The 25,140-nt window shown below is 37.0% G+C and overlaps 1 long non-coding RNA gene across 1 annotated transcript; it reads left to right on the top strand.

The window, feature by feature from the left end:
* Window positions 1-15,096: 15,096 nt before the first annotated feature.
* Window positions 15,097-19,950, top strand: LOC132275490 (uncharacterized). The gene is made up of 2 exons (XR_009470642.1): window positions 15,097-15,251; window positions 19,704-19,950. It is a non-coding gene; the product is annotated as an uncharacterized LOC132275490 (long non-coding RNA).
* Window positions 19,951-25,140: the final 5,190 nt, after the last annotated feature.

The following is a 25,140-nucleotide window of genomic DNA, read 5'->3' as shown; positions in this document are numbered from 1 at the left end:
GGTAATTCAAAACCAAATGAGAAACAAGGATGCACAAGCAGCTCCATTTCAGTTGTCCGAAATAGGGTTTCGGTCGGTCGAAATGGCCTCTGAAGTGCCACCCTGTACCGATCGAGCGAAATGACCATTTCAGTTAGCCGGTTGTGAACAAAAGAAAAGTCCCAAGGCTATCAAAAGAAAAGTCCCGAGGCTATCAAAAGAATCAGTTGACCATAGTACTCATTTCGATTGACCGAAGTGGCTCTGCGAGCTCTTGACCTGCTACTGGATTGCTGAGAAATGATGAAATAAAGAAGGGCTTTGGTAGGGACTATTAAGTTGATTCTAAAACTTGCTCTAATAAATTGAAAAGTGACTTTCTACATTGCATGGATAAAAACATCAACATTTTATTACAATACAACATCTTTAATCCCATTTATCTAAGAAATATGTATAGTCTTTACAATTTGCTCAAAATACATCAAAATAAAGCCAATTACTCATAGTTACACTTCATGGCCGTGCTAAGCAACTTAATACATTTCTAAATGGTGCTTTACAAAAATGGCTCAAATCTATATAATGGTTGCTAATTACACACTTCTATCCTCCTCATGCTTGTGCTGGATTATCATTCGCCACCTCCTTGCCGTGTCTTGAAAAATGTTTATATAAAGGGGTGAGCAATTTTACCAGTAGGTGGGGCCTAAGACACACCTCTTGTGATCCTGTGAATCTAATCAAAGCATAGAATAAAGATGTACAGGGTCATGCCATTTAGGAAAAATATAATAGCAACATCAACAACAACAACAACAACAACAACAACAATAAAACCATAAGTAAGCCATGTCATACCAATGGAATGCATGAATGCCTAATACCATACTCTACCATGACAATATACATAATTTTCCCCAATTTGTATTCAACCACAACTATATATACATAGTATGCTTTTTGTGTAAAAATTATACAAAGAGAACACATCATGCTTTCATTTAACAAATTCCAACACATCAATATGTATGATATGCAAAATCATCATTTTATACATATATCTACACCTTATAACAATTAACATATAACTTAATCATGTGTACCTCATAGAAATCTTGAATCAAGAAAAGCAATCTAATCCATGCATATAACATAACAACAAAAGGGAATTAACTCACAAAGCTTAAAGAGATTATGGATTAGGACACCCTTTCCTCAAAGTGATGAAAAATCCCCAATTTCTAAGCCCAAAACCCTAGAATTCAAAAATCCTATAGGTGGCCAAACTAGCAAATGCTCCTATAAATGCGTAAATAGCGCCAAGCTTTCTGTTTTGCCACAAACGGAACCAAAAATCTCCAAATGGTTGGAGAGAAATCAAAGATTGAAGATTGATGGAAAAAAAAAAGAAAAATAGAAGAAAACGAATGAGAGAGAGAGATAGCAGGGGAGAGAAAAGAGAGTTGAGGCCAAAGTTGGCCTCTTGGTCGCTAAGTGTGTTAGTGGTGGGTCCTACCCCCAAAAAATCTCATTTTTAACTTTTATTTCACACCACACACAGATATACACACACACTATACCACATCCACATAAAACAGAATAAACAAAAATAAATGAGATACAAATGGACCCAAACAAAGCCCCCGTATGTGATAATTCCGGTAGCGGGTCCCACCCAAGACCGCTAGGCCCAAAAAATGAAAAAATGTTAAAATGACAACTGATGCATTTCCGAGAGTCCTGAACTCAATGGAATGCCCCAACCAACTCTCGGACACACCCGACACACCCCACGGTGTCCAGCACGCAAAACGTGAAAAGACAAAAATACCCTTACAAAAAAAGGAAATTCCAAAAAATAAAAAATGGCAAAAATCAGAAACACTACACTATCATGAAATATTTATATTCCTATGCACGTAGGATACCTCGTCCATATATTTCATTTCAAAGTTCTTAGAGATAACTTATAGTTTCATATAATAAATTAAGATCACTACTAGCAAACAAAATATCATCAATATATTTGTGACGACCCTGGATTTTTCAACCCAGTGTGTCCTGTGATGACCCGAACCGGATCCAAGATGCTGAAGCAAAAGAAGGAAAAATGGCCTCAAGTGATGTACGTCATCCCTAAGGCACCTAGATGACTCCCCATGAAGCCACAAAACTCAAATGAGCTAAACAATGAAGCAAGAATGCCAAACTCGAAAAGAAATGAACCAAGGGCAAAATGGTCATTTCACAGTGAAATGGGTGCCACAGAGCACACCATTGGAAAGACAACAAAAAAAATGAACAAGGATAGACTCAAGAATCTCCTGATTCGGAGTTCAGACGGAAAAGGTATGAATTTAAAACAAGGAGGCCTTCACCGTTTAAGGATTACCATAACCCTATCCCGCTAGAACTGGAATAACTCACATTACGGGTGGATTTTTGGTGAATGGTTGGTACCAATGGATAGCTAACTTCAAGCTCTTGAGTCCATAGTCAAGAATGGCTAGATTTGGATTCGAAATGAAAGAGTTATGACCCTCTGAAGTCAATGCAACAAAGCTGCCCAAGAGAATCTGAGAAGAAAAGGTCCCAAAGAGGATCGGTCGACCGAAGGTAATGGTCAGCTGGCAGAAACGCCATCGTCGGTCGGCCGAACCCCAATCGTCAGCCGGCCGAAACAAGGTTCTTCCTAAAAAGCCTACTGAAATGGAGTCTCGAGCATGTGTTAGCCGACCGATGGAGCTCTATCAGCTGACCGACGCCTCTATTGCTGCTATGGAAAGCTGCTGCAATGGTGAAAATGGTTCTAGGTTCGTTTCTAAGGCTCTACATGCACTCTACATGGTCCGAGCATGTTTCAAAACATTTCCTAGACCCGTTCAAGCATCTAGAACATGCCGAGACAAGGAGGAACTCAAAATGACACCCACGGATGAATTTTTCATAAAAATTCAATAAATCACCCAAAAATAAGTCAAAAGTTGAACCTCGAGAGTTTTGTACAATGTGGACATGCACATAAACGTAAAAAGACATTTAGGATGCATCCCAATAGTCCGCGGCCTCAAAATAGCCTCAATGCAAAATATGACCTCTCAACGGCCAAAAATGCCTAAAAATGCTATAAATGAAACCACAATGCAATATCTAGAATGAAATGGTGTTTGGCCCTTGGCCACACCTCTTATATGATCATAGAAACCCTATGAAAAAGAAAGAATAGAATTCCCATGCCCGATGCAAAAGTTATAAAGCAAAGACTAATGATTTTTCAATGTTTTCATAATAAGCTTTAAAAGTAAAAGTGCGTAGAATACAAGTTACATGTCATTAGCCTCTGGCCTCATCATATACATGTTGAATACAATGAAAAGGAGTGTACTTATGTACACTTTACATATTTAGAATCAAAGAATACAAGTTTTATACAAAAGGCTATGAAAATGGCATTTTCATGCTAACACTTGCATGAAATAGAAACTGAAAAGTTAGAAGACATCCTAACGAACAGCAAACATCACGAACCAAGTCTCGTACCTGATTAAATCCCCCAGTAACTTCAGGGTGAGTAAATAAGTTTACTCGTAGAGAATAAGCATGCATCGACTCGATTTCTTTAGAGATTTTTAGGACTAACATGATATAATTCAAAAGGGATCATGCCACCTAATGTCTATGTCAAAGGTTAGACTCAGGGAGCATCCTAAGCTACCATGGAGCAATATCAACAAGAATCATAATAAATATACATATATGAAACGAATTAAGAATGGAACAATCCAATGAATACAACAAGTTTACAGTTAACATGAATCACGCTATTAATGTAATTAAACAAGGTTTACTATAATCTGTATAACACGATAAGGAGGATACTTAAATACAAGTTAACAAGAATTACATTATCGATGCGATTAACATGATTAGTACATAGCGATTAACACGAAAAAAAAAAAACACACGAAACCAAGAGCAAGGCATAAAATCTATACAACTTAACATGATTGGAGTATTCCAACTTACAAGATATGAATTATACATAGAATCAAGAACAAAGCATAAAATCTATGTGATTTAACAAGATTGGTGCATTTCACATAACACGACAAGTTTAAATCTTCAAGGAATAGCAACTTGAAATTTAAAGAGCGAAATCAACCAATGTGGAAAATCAGATATCGCCCAGATTAAAACCGTACTCTTGAGATCACTTTAGGGCCACTAACCCATGGGTACCTTTCCCCTAGTGCGCACTATAGTGTAGAAGGACAATTCCCCGTACTAGAACCAAGTCCTAGCCATGACAATTCTTGATTAATATCCCAAGTCCCAAAATTAACAAGTTGTGAACCCAAGATTGTATCAAATACAATAAATGCATTAACCACGTTTCATGCACAACCAAGATTTTGGAACACATAAGTCATGCCCTAAGTTCATCAACTATCATGGCATGTGAAATTGTCAAGAAATTATAGTGTGCAATTATATAGACAACAACCAAGATACATAGCACATGGAGTTAATTGAAGTAAATATACCACAAGTATAAGATACATGATTTAATTACTTTCTAAGCAACACATGTGTAATTAAACCATTCCAAGACAAATGTGCATGTTTGTTAAGTACATTAATGAGATCAAGATACAAGTGTTCACGATGCTTGATAAAAAGAATAAAGTTCATGGAATTCAAGTCAAATTCACAAGTCTAACAAGAATTCACTAACAAGGGATGATTAATTCGATGGAAGCATATAAGGAAATTTAATCTACTCAAGGATTAAATTATTAAGATTTCAAGGTGATTTAAAATGTTCTACGAAGAAGTTATTTCAAGGATCATGTCAAGGTTAAATTCATTGTCAAGTTACAAGTCCATTACATACAAGATGCAACCATGTGAATTAAATTCCATACAAGGGAATTAATTAAATATAAGTTAGAAGACTTATCCGATTATTCTTGATTTGATACACGTGAAGGAACTTGCCAAGGAAATCATGAATACAAGGTTAGAAACTTAATCTAGCTCATGGAACCATTGAATGGATTTTAATTAATTCATTTAATTAAAATATCTAGATTTTAAAAGTCATCCAAATGACCTCAAATTAAAGTATGTTATACAAGATGTCAAGACTTGTTTTAAAACCATGATACAAGCAAGTTCTAAGCAAGATACTACCTTGAGTATTAAACTTTAATACTAGAAATACAATAATTGAAAAGTTCCAAAACCTAATCAAATATTCTAGATTTAATATATGTGAAACTATATGGCATGTAAATCATGAATGTCAAGTCGAAATTCCAATGGGGTGAATAGTACACCCGGAATAAATTAATTAATCAAATAATTAATTATTCTCTAGATTTTAAAACATCACCGTTTACTCTCAAATTTACATATGTTGATGAGTGTATTGAGGCCTAATATAATATGCTAAAACATATTGATTTCAAGCTAGTTAAGGCCACATGATTTAATTATTTACTCAAGATAAATAATAAATAAAATCTTTGTTACTTGTCCAAATGCTCTAGATTTAATATATGTCAATGACCATATCAAGGGGTAATATATTATCATGCCACAAGTTTAAAACATGCTTTAATCCACCGGGAAAATTAAATCTCACACATGAAATTTAAATAAATAAAAATTCTAGATTTGATATCCAAGAATGTAAACAAGTAGTACAAGCATCCATAGCATGTTATATAGCAAGAAATTAAATTATAACACCCCCTACCTTAATTTGAGATGAAAATCCCAAATCTCCACCGGAAGAAAAGTGTTCTGAATCCGCCGAAACCGAAGGGTTTTGTCGGGGACAACATGATCTACATGAATCTGAAGGAAGCCCCATGAAAATCACAACTTGAATTCAAACCCAAACTCAAGAAATGGTCAAAAATGAATTCTAATAAGGGGGAATGGTAGAATACATCGAGGGGAACAAAAAACGTGAAGCCGAAGACTTTTCACTTAGGAAAAGTAAATCAAAGGAGGAGAGAGAAGGTGGAAGCTCCACGGACATCCATGACTACTCCAGGTCATGCAAGGGGAGTGAGGAAGATGAAAAATGAAATGTTTCATCCCCCTTTTATAAAAATCTCAAAAAGTGCCCTGAATAGGCCCCATCGGGTTTGGAAAAGTGGATTTTGAGCAAACACTCTCAAATGGAAAAAATCTATGAATGAAAAAGATTTAAAATGAGAAAATATGAATAACAAAAGAAACGGCGTCAAAAATTGAGTCCCGAGCAGAGAGTTATGCCCCGAACAAGTTTAGCAGCAACCAGGTCTAGAAATTCTAAAATTGGAGAAAAATGACCAGAACGGAATTCCAAGAGTCCATGACTTGACAAAATGTGAAAATGAATCCCATATGAGGATCCAGGCTCCAGACGAGGTATTTTGCAATAACTTTCGTTAATTGCACAATGGCCCCTACAAAAAGGGTTAACTGCGAAACTGCCCCAGAATGAAAATTTTTGCCAATATATATTTTCTTAGATACCCCTGAAATAAAATATCTTCAAAAGATATTTATGAAAAACACCCTAAGAAATGTAAAGGATTCTGAAGAATTGTGCATCCATACCCCTACGGACACCGGGAGCAACCAGAGCACTTTCTTGCAAAAGTAAAGATACGTATTTTGAGAAAACCACCGAAGATGAAGGCACGTAAAGTCAAAAACCAACTCTAGCATGAAAAGTGAGGTTGTGCCAAAAACTGACAAATGGGGAAAAGACAGAATAAGAAAAAAGACGAAATAGCGCATAGTGTCCGAAAAGTGAAAATGCGGAAATGACTCGGTCCTCAAAGGAAGTTGCCAATCCACATGAAAAATTCTCAGAAATCATTTCTGGACACTCGAGATGACACTAAGTGACAAGAAACAGAGCTCAGAAAAGAAAATTAAGCGGAAAAAAAAAAATTATCCGCAAAATTTCAGGAAAAAGGAAAGGAAGGCAAATGACCGGGTCGTTACAATATTGAATTAGAAATATAAACTTACTCCCACTAACCTTCTGGTATATATACCTGTGATACCCCTCGGATCCGAGACACGGGTTGATCAGGCCCAGGCCCAAACCCGAGGGAATATCAAACAATTAATATTTTATAACGAACACGGAATACAAAATGAATTAAGAAATGAAAGTTTAAAGCTGAAAAGAGAACCAAAAGATAATCCTTAAATAATTAAATACTTAAATTTGATAAACCAAATATCCATAATTTGAACAACTCCAGAATCCATCTCTAGTGGACCCCTAATAAAAATCTCACACTGAATAAAAGTAAAATGAAAGATAAAATCCAAATCTAAGATCTGGAAAGAAACCCTACATCGTCGGTAGAATGGAAGATCGTCTCTGCTCAGCACGAACAAGCTCAAGCCTGGAACTGATGTACACCTGAAAAATAGGAGTGGGTCAGGCCCACGAATAAGTTCTATCCTACTACAATCCAAGCAGAGACTCGATACGCATGTACATACTAAATAGTTCAACAATAACTAATAATCCGTACATAAATATATCCACACTACTGGACTCTCGCTAGGCCATGAAGGGGGTCTCAACCTGGATAGAAGGCATCACACAATACGCACCTGAGTGGGCATGAGTACCTAAACCTAAACAGGGTATACCTCAACCTTCACAGTCAGCTACACATCCAACTGCATATACGCACCCTAACCGTCACACTGAGACTCAAGCTCATGACACGGTAACATAAAAATATATCTAAACTCCATTTCTAACCATCCACAAGAAATCCAGTAAGTCACTCGGCGTATTTAACCGTACCGACTTATATATATAAGGAGGATTGTATTTTATAACCCATGCCCTTACTCCAAAATAGGTAGGACTTAGCAATTTGAGCTAATCCAAACCTAGTATGTCACCGTCCCATACCGGTACATACAATCCAATCCGTCCAATAGTTGATAAAGCATATACAAGTACATAACAATATCAACGAGTCCATATCAAGCATATCAGAATGTAGTAACAACCATTCTTGAATAGTCCCAACAAATTGATTAACATTGGAAACATAAATATCAATATTAATTACTCTATTCCACGCATTTAAATAATTTATAAATGCCAAAACCAACAATTCCAACCTAACCATGTTAGAATAGATTAACCATCATGCTTTAATAAATCCAACCACTGATTAAGTACTAACAGTATCAGTGTCAAAACCCACAGTTCCAAACTAAGCATATTAAAGTATACTAGAAAAACATGCTTAATTAATCCAACAATAAGCCGTTACCTGATCACCCACAGGACTATGTCTGTAAATATAAGTTTATTCCCGGTATCCATAATTAACAGAGCTTAAACAAATGTTATAATATTTATTTCCATGGCATGCATAATAAATCTAGACAATTTATCATACTGTTAAGCTCCTATTCAACAAAATTGACGAATTAAATGTTAAGTTTAATCATCAATTAATCTTTAGCAAAAATACAGATTCCTTGTATGTAGGTATACTCTAAGAATTTGTAATTAGCAGTGCACAAACTCTCACAAGAAATTTTACATTATAATCTGGAAGTTAGAAACTCCAAATCCACACAAGTCTACAAGACATTCGTAATTAACTCCATGTAATCCTAATGATTAATGCTTTGTGTCCAATTCTATGTTAATCTGATCTTTGCATATTTATGTTTACTCTAGACCACTCCTAAACCATCCATTACAGTATTCATTCTCCACTAAAATATATTAAAACAATCACTAGGAAGCCTAATCACTGAAAAGTGGAAAAACAACCAACAGAACCAAAAACCCACGAACAAACAACCTGGAGCCGGCTCCAGAATATTGGAGCCGCCTCCAATGGCCCTGGAGCCGGCTCCTAGACCATTGGAGCCGCCTCTAGTCCAAGGAGAGCCGGCTCCAATCCAATAGGAGCCGGCTCTCTCCCTCCTCTTCTTCGTGTTCTCCTCTCCAGTCGCCGTTTACGCCTCCGACACTTCACAGTATAGGTTTTCAAAGAGTTTAACTTAATCCCAGAAGATTCCAACCCTTAATTCAGTCCTTATTATGCTACTAATATGGATTAAACCAAGAATTTAAACAAGAAAGTTCAAAGTTAACCAGTTTAACAATTTTCAAACAAATTCAGTTTCAGTTAAACTCTAAACATGAAACAGATAACGTTTTTATTTTTAAACATGTAATTCATCCTGGAACTATTGAGTATGCAAAGAACACGAGTATAAGGGAGAGAGTAAGGTTAGAACTTGCCTTTGAGATCTTTGTCCAAAAATCTCTACGCCGTCTCTAAAGTTCCGACGAAAACCAATGTGAACACTCTCTGTTCTTCCTTTGTCTCCACAGTCGTATACTTGGTTTTGTTATGTTTCTCAAACCCTAACCAAACATCTAACATATATTTATAGGATTTTACTAAACCCTAAATTAATTCAAGCCCCAACTGAAATCCTAACCGGCCCATCCAACATACTGAGAAACCTACGACGGCTTACAAACTGATTAAAAGTAAAACCCTACTTATTAAATCAAGACAATTACCAATTTAACCCTAATTATTAAATCAAGACAATTACCAATTTAAATTTACAATAAAGAATTAAATATAACACCATTACAATTAAACACACAACTAAACAATTAACTTAAATAATCACAATTATCACAATTAATGTAAATAATTCAAATAATTAATTAAACCAAAGAAAACAAATAAACCAACTAATGAATTCAAATAACACAAATAAGTCAAGTAAATCAAATAATTAAAAAGTCAATTAAAACATAATTCAAAACAATTAATGAACCAAAAACAATTAATGAACAGAAAACAATTAAACAAAATACCGAGACTATCCTTTTTAAAATTAGGGGTATTACAATACCGATCAACAGTGTTTTCCTTAAAACCAAAAGAAATAATGGTATCATTAAACTGAATATACCATTGTCAAGAGGCTTGTTTAAGTTCATATATTGACATCTTAAGTTTACAGACCATGTATTCTTTACTCTCTAATGTGAAGCCTTCATGTTGATCCATATAGACTTTTTTTAATCTCCCATTCAGAAAAACTACTTTCACATCCAATTGATGTAACTCTAAATCATAATGAGCTACTAATGCCACAATAATTTTAAAAGAATCTTTCTTAGATACGGGAGAAAAGGATTCTTTATAATCTTTTCATTCATGGCACTAATTCATTTAGTAAAATCATTACTGTTAATGGGTTGTGAATATGTAATCCATTTAGTGTTTTCCTATTTGTTCCTTAATTTGATGAAAAGTGGAATTAAGGTTACTAAAAGTAAACTGGTCCTCTCCCTACCTTTATAAAAGTTCATATTCCCATCAATTATGTACACTAATGAAACAACACGTATAATGTTTATGTGTGCAAAAGGCAAAGAGAAATAAATCAGTTTCCACGCTTTGGCTATTGTTTTGGAGTTGCAGTTTAGCACATTGTTCATTCCATAAAAAGGATCTCGACGTTTGGGTTTGCAATTACAGATCAGGTATTTCTATTTAACTATTTATTTATACATTATAGACATGTGAAAATAATAAAGTTCTAAGATGTTGGGATTTATGTTTATTTGTAATTAATGTTTGATACAAATAATTATAATTTATGGAGTAATATAAACTTTAAAAAAAATTAGAAAGTTGACTAAAAGTTACAATTTCTTTATAAGGTGCATCACAAACTAACTTGATGAAACCGAATGACTGTTCTACTGGATAGCATCCAGGTGCAATTGAGGGTGGCAACTCCCATGTGTGGTGGCCCTTTGTACAAAGGCCTAAATGTGTTTGTTGGGGCTATGTTTGGGGAATGTGTGGAGAGGGCAGGAAATCACCTTGTAATACCCTAATTTTTAAAAGGATAGTCTCGGTAATTTGTTTAATTGTTTTCTGTTCATTAATTATTTTTGGTTCATTAATTGTTTTGAATTGTGTTTTAATTAACTTTTTAATGATTTGATTTAGTTGACTTATTTGTGTTATTTGATATTTGTTTTCTTTGGTTTAATTAATTATTTGAATTATTGTGATTATTTAAGTTACTTGTTTTAATTGTTTATTTGGCTTTAATTCTCGGTAAATTGTATGTTATTTTCTGTTTTACGGTTAACTTGGCATTTTTATTTGTTTCTTTAATTAAATTAGTAGTTAACTTGGAATTTTTATTGTGAATTAGTAATTACATGTTTTAATTTGTGCCTAGGTATAAAAGTGTGGTTAGGGTTTCAGTTCTGTTTAGGTTTAATTTAATGAGCCGACAGGGTTTAAGAAAAAATAGGTTGTGTTTATGGGCCGCGTTTCAGACTTTAGGTATAATTGGACTTAGGGTTTTGGTTGCCTATAAATATATACGATAAGTCTGCTTAGGGAACAAAATAATACAACCGAAACACGTCTGTGGAATTAGAAACGAGGAACAGAGGAAGTTGCAGTAGGAGTCGCCGGAGATTGTAGAAGACAACGTAGAGATTTTAACAAAAATCTCAAAAGGCAAGTTCTAACCGTACTCTCTCCCTTATACTCGTGTTCTTTGCATACTCAATGGTTCCAGGATGAATTACATGTTTAAAAATAAAAAAAAACGTTATCTGTTTATGCTTAGAGTGTAACTGAAACTGAATTTGGTTTAAAACTTGTAAACTGTTTAACTTTGAACTGTCTTATTTAATTCATGGTTTAATCCATATTAGTAGCATAATAAGGACTGAGTTAAGGATTGGAATCTTCTAGGATTAAGTGAAACTCTCTGTAAACCTCTACTGTGAAGTGTCGGAGGCGTAAACGGCGACCGGAGAGGAGAACACGAAGAAGAGGAGGGGGAGAGCCGGCTCCTATTGGATTGGAGCCGGCTCCCCTTGGACTGGAGGCGGCTCCAATGGTCTAGGAGCCGGCTCCAGGGCCATTGGAGGTGGCTCCAATATTCTGGAGCCGGCTCCAGGTTGTTTATGCGTGAGTTTTGGTTCTGTGGGTTGTTTTTCCAAATTTTTTCAGTGATTAGGCTTCCTACTGATTGTTTTAATGTGTTTATTGGTGAATGAATACTGTAATGGGTGATTTAGGAGTGGTCTAGGGTAAACATAAATATGCAAAGACCAGATTAACATAAAATTGGACACAAAGCGTTAACCATTAGGATTACATGGAGTTAATTACGAAGGTCTTGTAGACTGTGTAGATTTGGAGTTTCTAATTTCTTAATTATATTAGAAATTTTCTGTGAGAGCTTGTCCACTCGAATTATATGTTCATGGCAATAGAAACTATGCTAAAAATTTATATTTCACTGAAAATTAGTTGATGATTAAATTTAACGGTTGGTGCGGCAAGTTGTTGGACAGGAAACTATAAGTATAATAGATTACTTATATTTATTCTGCATGCTATGGATGTGAGTGGGAAAATATTTATTTAGGCTCTGTTAATTCTATGGAAACTGGGAATAGGTTATCATTATAAATAAAGCCCTGTATGATCAAATTATGGATTCTGAATTGGCTTACTTAAGCATGTTTGTTAATCTGTTCTAACATGTTTAGTTTGGAACTGTTGGTATTGACATTTATATGGTCATTATTTTGTCAACTGTGATTGTAACTAAGCAGGTTGGTTATCTATGTCAATATGCATAGTAAGGAGTGGTTGACATTGATATTTATATTTTCAATGTGAATCAATTATTGGTATTTTTAAGAATGGTTGCTAATGCATTCTCTTATGTTTAGTATGGAATTGTTGATATTGCTGTTATAATTATCGATGCTTTATCAACTATTGGACGGATTGGATTGTATGTACCGGTATGGGACGGTGACATACTGGGTTTGGATTAGCTCAAATTGCTAAGTCCTACCTATTTTGGAGTAAGGGCACGGGTTATAAACTACAATCCTCCTTATATATATAAGTCGGTACGGTTGACTACGCCGAGTGACTTACTGGATTTCTGGTGGATGGATAGAAACGGAGTTTAGATATATTTTTATGTTACCGTGTCATGAGCTTGAGTCTCAGTGTCGACGGTTAGGGTGCGTATATGCAGTTGGATGTGTAGCTGACTGTGAAGGTTGAGGTATACCCTGTTTAGGTTTAGGTACTCATACCCACTCAGGTGCGTATTGTGTGATGCCTTCTATCCAGGTTGAGACCCCCTTCATGGCCTAGCGAGAGTCCAGTAGTGTGGATATATTTATGTACGGATTATTAGTTATTGTTGAACTATTTAGTATGTACATGCGTATCGAGTCTCTGCTTGGATTGTAGTAGGTTAGAACTTGTTCGTGGGCCTGACCCACTCCTATTTTTCAGGTGTACGTCAGTTCCAGGCTTGAGCTTGTTCGTGCAGAGCAGAGACGATCTTCCATTCTACCGAAGATGTAGGGTTTCTTTCTAGATCTTGGATTTGGGTTTTATCTTTTATTTTACTTCCATTTAGTGTGAGACTTTTATTAGGGGTCCACTAGAGATGGATTCCCGAGTTGTTCAAATTATGGATATTTGGTTTGTCAAATTTAAGTATTGAATTATTTAAGGTTTATCTTTTAGTTTCTTTTCAGCTTTAAACTTTCATTTCTTAATTCATTTTGTATTCTGTGTTCGCTATAAAATATTAATTGTTTGATACTCCCTCGGGTTTGGGCCTGGGCCTGATCAACCCGTGTCTCGGATCCGAGGGGTATCACAGTTGGTATCAGAGCACTCCAGGTTCAAGTGTCTCTAGGATGTTTTCATATTAAGTCTTCCGCGTAGCGTTCTCTTGAATAGAGCTTAAGTTAGGATTCATTGTATTCCTTATGGTTCGTATAGAAATGGTACTGATGTCTGTCTTTTCGTGTTAACGGATGGTTAACGCTAGAAATGGACAGAACATGCAAGGAACTAGGAAGGAAAGGAGAGCGGCACGTAGGCAACAATATCTCCTACAGCGTCAGCAAATGGAAGAAGAGCAGCAAATGCCAGGGTTTCAGGAGGAGCAGGAGGAAGTTCAACAGACTCAGGGTCGGGACAGAGATCCAGAGATTCCTCCTCACCTCAATGACCTCGTTGCTCGGGCTATAGAGGCTGGGGTAACAGCTGCACTCCGGAACCAACCACAGGTTCAGCAGGCACCTGTACCAGCACGGGTGGTTCAGACGGATTCTTGGGGAAAGGCTAGGAGCGCTTTCACAAAGGGGAGTCCACCTGTGTTCTCAGGCTCAACCGATGCGAGAGCAGCTCACCAGTGGAAACAGGACATTGAGCGTCATCTTCGTTTGGTTTAGTGCACGGAGGTTCAGAAGCAGATGCTTGCTACTTTCAAGTTAGTTGGGGATGCACTACAGTGGTGGGAGTCAGTTACCACCTCAGAGGAGAGGATGACATTGTCTTATGATGAGTTCAGTGCTCGCTTTGATGAGAAATATTTTCCCTATGCAGTCAGGGCAGCTATGAAGACCGAGTTTCTAAGTCTGCAGCAGGGAAACATGACAGTGGCGGAGTATGAGCAGCAGTTCACACGCTTGTCTCTCTTTGCACCGGAGGAGGTGGATACAGAGGAGAAGAAGCGCAACAGTTTTGTCAAGGGACTGATGTGGTCTATCAAGAGAGCTATTACAGGTAGTCCAGCCTATACTACCTATGCTCAGGTGGTAGACGCCGCTCTACAACAGTATCAGTTGACTGTGGACATCAGACAGGCTCGTGGTGAGAAGCGAGGAGATAAAGACTCTACTAATCAGTCAGCTGAAAAGGGGAATGGCAATGGTCACCGGCAGAATGACAAAGGTAAGTTCCAAGGGCAACAGCCTTGGAAGAAGCACAAGGGTGGTTCAGATGCTCATCGGAATGGGACACCTATTCAGAGGCAACAGAATGGGGGACCACAGGCAGGACAGGGTCAGCCACAGGCTAACCGACAGAGGAGGCCATTTGGTACTTTCCAGGGTAGTTGTTACACTTGTGGAGAGTATGGTCATACCACCAGGCAGTGTCCTAAAGCAGGACAGGGACAGGGACAGGGACAGTATGTGCAGCAGGGACAGAGGGCGCCAGTGCCTCTACCAGCTCCACAGGTTCCACGAATTCAGGGACAGACACATCTGGCTTTACCGGCACCGCCGCAAACTCAGGGACAGGCGCCACAGCAGTTGCATTATGGCAGGGTGTATAACCCCAAGCCACAGGATGTTCAGGCACCTCAGACTATTGAGGGTAAGTTTCCTATTCATGGTTTACATGGACGTGTTTTATTTGATACGGGTGCTACACACTCATTTGTAGCTAGGACTTTTGTTGCTTTATCTGGGATGAGGACGAGGGTATGCACTAGACCTCAGGGTATTTCTACACCATTGGGTGATACAGCTATTATACATGAGAGTGATGGGCCTGTGACACTAGATATTGGCAGACTCAGATTTCTAGCCAATCTATTGGTCCTGGACATGCACACTTATGACGTGATACTTGGGGTGGATTGGTTGTCTCACTACCATGCCCAAGTTGATTGTTTTGATAGATCTATTATTTTTACCATACCTGGTCAGGATATGTATGTAGTAGCTATGCCACGTTCTAAAGGGGGCGGTAGTACCTATTTGTTCCATGTGGAAGAGGAAAATAAGGAGGGGATTACTGTGTCATTGGTTAACATACCAACTGTACAGGATTTCCCGGATGTATTTCAGGAGATTCCAGGGTTGCCACCTAGTCGCGAGATCGATTTTGTGATAGACTTAGCTCCAGGCACTGCGTCTATTGCTAGGACACCCTATAGGATGGCACCGGTGGAGATGAGAGAGCTGAGGGATCAGATTCAGCAGTTACTCAGCCAGGGTTTTATTCGTAGGAGTACATCACCTTGGGGAGCACCGGTTCTGTTTGTGAAGAAGAAGGATGGTTCGCTTCGTCTATGTATAGATTACAGGGAGTTGAACAAGGTTACGATTCGTAACAAGTATCCTTTGCCCAGGATTGATGACTTGTTTGATCAGTTAAGGGGAGCCACATACTTCTCTAAGATTGATCTGCGTTCTGAGTATCATCAGCTGAGGGTTAGGGAGCAGGATGTTCCTAAGACAGCGTTTCTCACGAGATATGGTTCTTATGAGTTTCGTGTTATGCCGTTTGGGACGACTAATGCACCTGCAGTGTTCATGGACTTAATGAATAGAGTCTTCCGGGCTTATTTGGATCAATTTGTTATTGTCTTTATTGATGACATCTTGATCTATTCTCAGTCGGAGGACGATCATGCTAGACATCTTCGCATAGTCTTGCAGACGCTTCGTGAACACCAGTTGTATGCCAAGTTCGAAAAGTGTGAATTTTGGCAGCGGGAGGTGAAATTTCTGGGTCACGTGGTGTCAGAAAAGGGGATCGCAGTGGATCCGGCCAAGGTTTCGGCGGTGGTTGAGTGGGGACAGCCTACATCACCTACGGAGATTCGGAGTTTTCTCGGTCTGGCAGGATATTACAGGAGATTCATCCAGGGGTTCTCCAAGATAGCAGGACCACTCACTCATCTGACCAAGAAGGGTGTACAGTTCGTGTGGGATGAACACTGTCAGCGGGCTTTTGATGAGCTGAAAAGGAAGTTGATTTCTGCACCGGTTCTGGCTACTCCGCAAAGCGGGATAGAGTATCTTGTTTACACGGATGCATCGTTGCAGGGTCTTGGATGTGTATTGATGCAGGAGGAGCGACCAATTTCTTATGGATCTCGGAAACTTAAGCCTCATGAGCTTAATTATCCGACACATGATTTGGAATTGGCAGCAGTGGTCTTTGCCTTGCGTATTTGGAGGCATTATCTGTTGGGGGAGTCTTTCAGATTATTCAGTGATCACAAGAGTCTGCAGTACTTGTTCACTCAGCGGGAGCTGAATATGAGACAGCACAGATGGTTGGAGTTTGTAAAAGACTATCATTTTTCCATACAGGCATATCGATGTTGGGGAAATTGAGTTGCAACCGGATGCAACTTATTTAGAGCCACCGTGTCGTATTGTCGACCGACGAGATCAGATTCTTCGTAATAAGGTTATTCCTTTGGTTCGTGTTCAGTGGAGTCATCACAATGAGGCTGAGTCTACTTGGGAACGGGAAGATGTCATTCGCTCGTAGTTTCCTGCAATTTTGGAAGAAGGTAAGAGCGAATTCCGAGGACGGAATTCCTTTTGTTAGGGGGGAAGAATGTAATACCCCTAATTTTTAAAAGGATAGTCTCGGTAATTTGTTTAATTGTTTTCTGTTCATTAATTATTTTTGGTTCATTAATTGTTTTGAATTGTGTTTTAATTGACTTTTTAATGATTTGATTTAGTTGACTTATTTGTGTTATTTGATATTTGTTTTCTTTGGTTTAATTAATTATTTGAATTATTGTGATTATTTAAGTTACTTGTTTTAATTGTTTATTTGGCTTTAATTCTCGGTAAATTGTATGTTATTTTCTGTTTTACGGTTAACTTGGCATTTTTATTTGTTTCTTTAATTAAATTAGTAGTTAACTTGGAATTTTTATTGTGAATTAGTAATTACATGTTTTAATTTGTGCCTAGGTATAAAAGTGTGGTTAGGGTTTTAGTTCTGTTTAGGTTTAATTTAATGAGCCGACAGGGTTTAAGAAAAAATAGGTTGTGTTTATGGGCCGCGTTTCAGACTTTAGGTATAATTGGACTTAGGGTTTTGGTTGCCTATAAATATATACGATAAGTCTGCTTAGGGAACAAAATAATACAACCGAAACACGTCTGTGGAATTAGAAACGAGGAACAGAGGAAGTTGCAGTAGGAGTCGCCGGAGATTGTAGAAGACAACGTAGAGATTTTAACAAAAATCTCAAAAGGCAAGTTCTAACCGTACTCTCTCCCTTATACTCGTGTTCTTTGCATACTCAATGGTTCCAGGATGAATTACATGTTTAAAAATAAAAAAAAACGTTATCTGTTTATGCTTAGAGTGTAACTGAAACTGAATTTGTTTTAAAACTTGTAAACTGTTTAACTTTGAACTGTCTTATTTAATTCATGGTTTAATCCATATTAGTAGCATAATAAGGACTGAGTTAAGGACTGGAATCTTCTAGGATTAAGTGAAACTCTCTGTAAACCTCTACTGTGAAGTGTCGGAGGCGTAAACGGCGACCGGAGAGGAGAACACGAAGAAGAGGAGGGGGAGAGCCGGCTCCTATTGGATTGGAGCCGGCTCCCCTTGGACTAGAGGCGGCTCCAATGGTCTAGGAGCCGGCTCCAGGGCCATTGGAGGCGGCTCCAATATTCTGGAGCCGGCTCCAGGTTGTTTATGCGTGAGTTTTGGTTCTGTGGGTTGTTTTTCCAAATTTTTTCAGTGATTAGGCTTCCTACTGATTGTTTTAATGTGTTTATTGGTGAATGAATACTGTAATGGGTGATTTAGGAGTGGTCTAGGGTAAACATAAATATGCAAAGACCAGATTAACATAAAATTGGACACAAAGCGTTAACCATTAGGATTACATGGAGTTAATTACGAAGGTCTTGTAGACTGTGTAGATTTGGAGTTTCTAATTTCTTAATTATATTAGAAATTTTCTGTGAGAGCTTGTCCACTCGAATTATATGTTCATGGCAATAGAAACTATGCTAAAAATTTATATTTCACTGAAAATTAGTTGATGATTAAATTTAACGGTTGGTGCGGCAAGTTGTTGGACAGGAAACTATAAGTATAATAGATTACTTATATTTATTCTGCATGCTATGGATGTGAGTGGGAAAATATTTATTTAGGCTCTGTTAATTCTATGGAAACTGGGAATAGGTTATCATTATAAATAAAGCCCTGTATGATCAAATTATGGATTCTGAATTGGCTTACTTAAGCATGTTTGTTAATCTGTTCTAACATGTTTAGTTTGGAACTGTTGGTATTGACATTTATATGGTCATTATTTTGTCAACTGTGATTGTAACTAAGCAGGTTGGTTATCTATGTCAATATGCATAGTAAGGAGTGGTTGACATTGATATTTATATTTTCAATGTGAATCAATTATTGGTATTTTTAAGAATAGTTGCTAATGCATTCTCTTATGTTTAGTATGGAATTGTTGATATTGCTGTTATAATTATCGATGCTTTATCAACTATTGGACGGATTGGATTGTATGTACCGGTATGGGACGGTGACATACTGGGTTTGGATTAGCTCAAATTGCTAAGTCCTACCTATTTTGGAGTAAGGGCACGGGTTATAAACTACAATCCTCCTTATATATATAAGTCGGTACGGTTGACTACGCCGAGTGACTTACTGGATTTCTGGTGGATGGATAGAAACGGAGTTTAGATATATTTTTATGTTACCGTGTCATGAGCTTGAGTCTCAGTGTCGACGGTTAGGGTGCGTATATGCAGTTGGATGTGTAGCTGACTGTGAAGGTTGAGGTATACCCTGTTTAGGTTTAGGTACTCATACCCACTCAGGTGCGTATTGTGTGATGCCTTCTATCCAGGTTGAGACCCCTTCATGGCCTAGCGAGAGTCCAGTAGTGTGGATATATTTATGTACGGATTATTAGTTATTGTTGAACTATTTAGTATGTACATGCGTATCGAGTCTCTGCTTGGATTGTAGTAGGTTAGAACTTGTTCGTGGGCCTGACCCACTCCTATTTTTCAGGTGTACGTCAGTTCCAGGCTTGAGCTTGTTCGTGCAGAGCAGAGACGATCTTCCATTCTACCGAAGATGTAGGGTTTCTTTCTAGATCTTGGATTTGGGTTTTATCTTTTATTTTACTTCCATTTAGTGTGAGACTTTTATTAGGGGTCCACTAGAGATGGATTCCCGAGTTGTTCAAATTATGGATATTTGGTTTATCAAATTTAAGTATTGAATTATTTAAGGTTTATCTTTTAGTTTCTTTTCAGCTTTAAACTTTCATTTCTTAATTCATTTTGTATTCTGTGTTCGCTATAAAATATTAATTGTTTGATACTCCCTCGGGTTTGGGCCTGGGCCTGATCAACCCGTGTCTCGGATCCGAGGGGTATCACACACCTCCAGTCCCATAATGCCCCATTTTCTCCATTTGGGAATAAGTGGATAGGAGTTAGCCACGTGGGCTAAAAAATTAGGTGAAAATTATTTTACTAGAAATTGTTTCAGTTGTATTAAATGGGTATAAAATATTAAAGTATGATATAATAAATACGGCATATATTATAATAATACTGTATATTGGTCAGAATTGTCCATTTTGGTCTTAAATATTGTTTGCAATTGTCCATTTGCCCCTTACACCATTTTAAATGAAAGAAGGGAAGAAGAAGGTTTTAACGAAAGAAGAAGAAGAAGAAGAAGAAGAAGGGAAGGTATGAGGCTTTAGGGTTTTGGAGGTTTGTCTGAAACGAAGAACAATGGAAGACGAAGAAGAATAAGGGAATAAGGGAAGATAAAGAAGAAGGTGTGAGGCTTTAGGGCTTTGGAGGTTGGTCTGAAACGAAGAACAAGGGAACAAGGGAAGACGAAGAAGAAGGGAACAAGGGAAGACAAAGAAAAAGGCTTCGTCTGAGGGTAGGGTGTGAGGGTTTTCGTGGTTGGTCTGAAATTAAGGTTGTCTGGGTTTAATTATTGTGGCTTTGTTGGGTTCATTAAATTTGTTGGTGGCTTGAATTGAATTTAGGTTTTGAAATGGGTAGGTTGAAGACTCTAACTCGTAAGAAAGGAAAAAGCAAAATTATACCTGTTCCAAAGAAGAAAAGTATCCCTAATCCTTCTTCTATTCTGAAATTTAGTCGTGAGGTTAGTGATAGTTCTAGAATGGCCTCTAACAGTGATTCTGATTATGTGCCACCTGAAGATGAGGTAAATGAAGATGAAGATGAATATAAAGATGAAGATGAAGATGAATTTGAGGCTGAGGCAAACACTACTACATCCTTGAAGAGCAAAGAAAGTATGCCACGTCATCCTGGTGGAGTGTTCCTTTTGTTCAAGTATATATGTATTAAGGTTAATTTTGTAATTAAAATTTGGTTTGAATTTTAGTTCCAATTTTATTATCATTGGAATGCAATATATTATGTTAGATAGTTAGTTTTTCATAATTCCCAACTTTAAATAATTATATGCATTGGTCATTAATTTGGAATTGTAAAATCATTAAAATGTAGGAACAAATTGGGAAGTTATATTAATTTCACACGCGAGAACATAAAGGAAAACCAATGACGCACATTGATAATTTCCAATTTTTCAAAAATATAACCAAAAATAAAGGAGTAGAGTTGGGTTATGTTAGCTGGACAATTAGTATATATATAATTATTAGCTTCAGATAATTATGTGAATTGCTCATTACAATTGGTGATCAATTTAGACTTCTAAAGTCGTGAAAAAGTAAGAACAAATTGGTAAGTATATGAAATTTTTGGTTTTACGTAAATGGAAGATATATTAATTTGAGAGTGGAGAACATAAAAAGTAACTTGCGATGTATATGTATTTAAATCCTTATGCTTGATTTATTCATGGTTGATTAGAGCGGCATATATGAGGAAATACCGAGAAGAGCATGGCTTGACGAAAAAAATCAAGATGTCTCTAAAAAGACAAATAGAGACTGAAGCTAGGCATGCATAGAAAATAATGAGCACTAAAGAGAAGGCCTTATATTATGAGGAAAAAGAAGACTTGAAATGGAGTTCCGAAGGTCTGGATATAAAGCTGCGAATAAAAGAAGGAAAAAGGTAATGTGTTAAATCGAATTGTTTGTATTTATTGCATATAACATACACTTGAAAATTGAATGATAATGTTATTAGTTTTTTAATGGTATAGAAGAAGGCAAAATACAAGATTAAGGCCGGTTTCCACAGAAACTCCATTCCGAAATTCATAGAAATAGTTGTGAAACTGAACTCCGAGAAGAGGAAGATGTGGAGGATATTAGTTTTGGATTTCTGTTGGACCTTAAGTGTTCCCATTTGTCGACTCCACTCTTCAACTACTTGATAGAACAATCTGAGGTGGACAAATGTGGCATAAAACTGAAGGGCAATCAGTTGTTGCCCATAAATACCTTTAAGGTGCATAACATTTTGAGGTTACCTGTCGTTATAGTGCCAATGCCTACATCCCATCAGTTTTGTGCGGACTGGATAGACGAGGGTGGATATTGAGACTTAGTGTGGCCCTAGTCGTGTTGACCAACAAGTTGTAATAAAAGTGTGGCCAAGTTTAAGTTTATAAAGTGCCACTACTACCTCTAACTACTAATATAGCTAGGGTGAGTAGGGATCGTCCCAAAGGATTGGGGGCTATGTTAATATGGAAACAAGGTTCGATTAGTAGGTCGAGTGATCAAAAGGTGTTTTGATTTGTTAATTAAACTACAATATAAATAAATTCAATACAAGGCAATTAACATAAATAAAGGGTAAAGAACAAGAGAGAGAGGTCTTGGGATCTAGAGGTCACCACTAAACATCACCATTCTAGGCATTTAATGTGTAATGAATAAGGGGAAACATGTATTGCAATACAAAAAGGTGTGATTGATTGAATCAACAAGCATGGATTGACTAATTAAGCATATAATGTCTAAACAACCTAGTGAATATCATAATATATCAAACTAAGCCATTATTCCTTCCTTTAAGCTCACAATCAACACACTAACAAGTTAGAGAATAATACTACTTGTATTCATAAGTATGGAACATCAAAGAATAAGCATGGATTGTCCTCACATCTAAGAAAGTAAAACAACTACACTACTTCTAAGCTAAGGACATGAAAATTAAACTAAGGTAGAGGCACAATCCATCAAGAAATGAGTATGAACCATCAAATAAACCATAAGAGTATTCTATTTAAGCGCTATGCCTTAACAATCTCTAGAGTCATAGCATCAATACACATAGACATGCATCAATATCACAAAACCAAGAGATAAACACATGAACATCTATTCTAGCATACATAGACATATGAATAGAATGAAATGATCAATTAGAAGTATTAATCAACACAAATCATTGTAAGAACAAGATTCATATATAAATCAAATGTCAAGACAAGATTACAACACAAATTCCCTCAAAATACAAAGCATTAAGGTCTAGAAGGCATGCTTAGGGCTAAATTTAGCCCTAAGAAGATGTTTAGCCATTCATTGATGTAGTCATCCAACCCTTAAGGGCCATCTCCATGGTAGGAATGATCTTCTTCTTAATGGAAACCCTAAAAAAGTGGAAGAACTCCCAAAATAGTGTATGTCTCTCTAAGCTCTAGCCTCTTCTCCAAGATATGAAATATGAGATGTATTGAGATATCTAAGTTATGATGTAAAAATGGCTCAAAATCCTTATATAGGTAGCTCAAGTGTTATACCCAATGGTCGGGTCTCGTGCACTAGGTCCCTTCAATGATTGCACCACGAGCCATCTTTTAATGAGTTGGACTCTGTTTTATTTCAGACTTGAGGAGGTTCGATCGATCGAACTGTGGCCAGATCCATTGAATTAAGGCTAAATCGATCAATCCTTAGCTGTGCCTTTTTGGAATAAGACAAATCTGAGATATTTTTGGGATATTTTGGGAAAAAGGTCAGGGGAGTTCGATCGATTTAAAGAAAGTTTGATCGATCAAAGATGGGAATTCTTAAGGATAAGGACAAGAGGTCTGATCCATCTTGGTGAGGTGAGATCGATCACTATGAGATCGATCAAAAGTATTCCTGATCGATCAAAGTTTGCTGATTTCCACCACTTTGCTTCCACTTTGCTCCATTCTTCCATTCAGCTTGAGATTGCTTCTTTTATGATCTAATTTGCCTGAATTGACATTTGCCTGAATTGACATATTTTGGGGATAAGTACCTGAAAAGGGCTATAACATGAAATTAGTCTAAGACGGAAAAATAAGATAGATAAAGGTCCTAGAATACTCGAGCTTAAGGGGTTTAAATGTGCATTTTTCAGCGCTCATCATAGCTCCAAACTTAAATATTGCTAGTCCTTGGCAATGAACTACAAAGTAAAAGAATGAAATGAATGACTATACAAGTATAAACTAGAAAGTAATAAATAGATAACGCCACTTTCGTAGGGAATATGATTGCATTTAGCATATGCAACAAGCCTTTCAAACCCCTTGGTTACCCCTAGTGGACGAGTGAAGTCTCATGAGGGTTTGTAGAAATGATACCCACAAACATTTAACTCATTCTCTCAAAAAAGGCACCAATATTGCAAACAAGTATTGGGAGAAAACTACCTCAAATATGCAATTTTTCAATCATTTCCAAACAATCTCCCAAAATCTCAACATCAAACAAGCAAGTATGGTCCTCCATACATCAAGAAAATGATCATGTAAATCAAAACAACTTTAGAATCCTTTTTAAGTGAACCGACATCAAATATGTTGCTATCTTAGCCAACTGAATAAATGATCACATCCTTACTCTCAAACTAGCACACAAATCTAGTCCCTATCATCAAAACAAAGAGTGGACTTTTTATTAAAGGTTTATTCAACTAGGTGCGCTTATTCTTTCTTTCTTTCTTTCTTTCTTTCTTTTTTTTTTTTTTTTCCTCTAATCCTAAGGATCAAAGATGGGAACATGGTGCAATGTGTTGATCTATTAAGCTTTCTGGCGATCCATGAGGTCGAGCGTTAGGTCAATGACTCCCAAACCAAACGACTTTAGGGCATTAGGTGTTCAAACACCCCTAAGGACTTACAAGCTCAAATCAACTAGGCTACAAATCAAAACAATCTCCATTTAATCATTTCCCACTTCTCATCTTTTAGGAGAAGTCCTCATTTCTTTTCTTTTTTTTTGCAACTTTTTTTTTTTTTTTTTGTTTTTTTTTTTTTTCAAGTTCAATTATTAACCTAGAGTTTGGGCCCTCCACCTTTCGGCGCGAGAAATTCAGTGCTTGATGAGGCTAGAATCTCGGCTACTCAATGAAAAGGGTTTGTTATCCAACTTTATCAAGAATGAAAGCTTTCAATGCACTACTAGCCCAATTGGGATATAACCAATTTAATAGTCAACAAAGCATGTACCCCACAAATGAATGCTAGTGTGCGCCTGTGCTAGTGTACA

Source organism: Cornus florida, unplaced genomic scaffold, assembly GCF_030987335.1.
Source record: "Cornus florida cultivar Cherokee Brave unplaced genomic scaffold, ASM3098733v1 CherokeeBrave_3.0.0_Hap2_Chr09, whole genome shotgun sequence".
Taxonomy (NCBI): domain Eukaryota; kingdom Viridiplantae; phylum Streptophyta; class Magnoliopsida; order Cornales; family Cornaceae; genus Cornus; species Cornus florida.
This window is presented reverse-complemented; position numbering and strand designations above follow the sequence as displayed.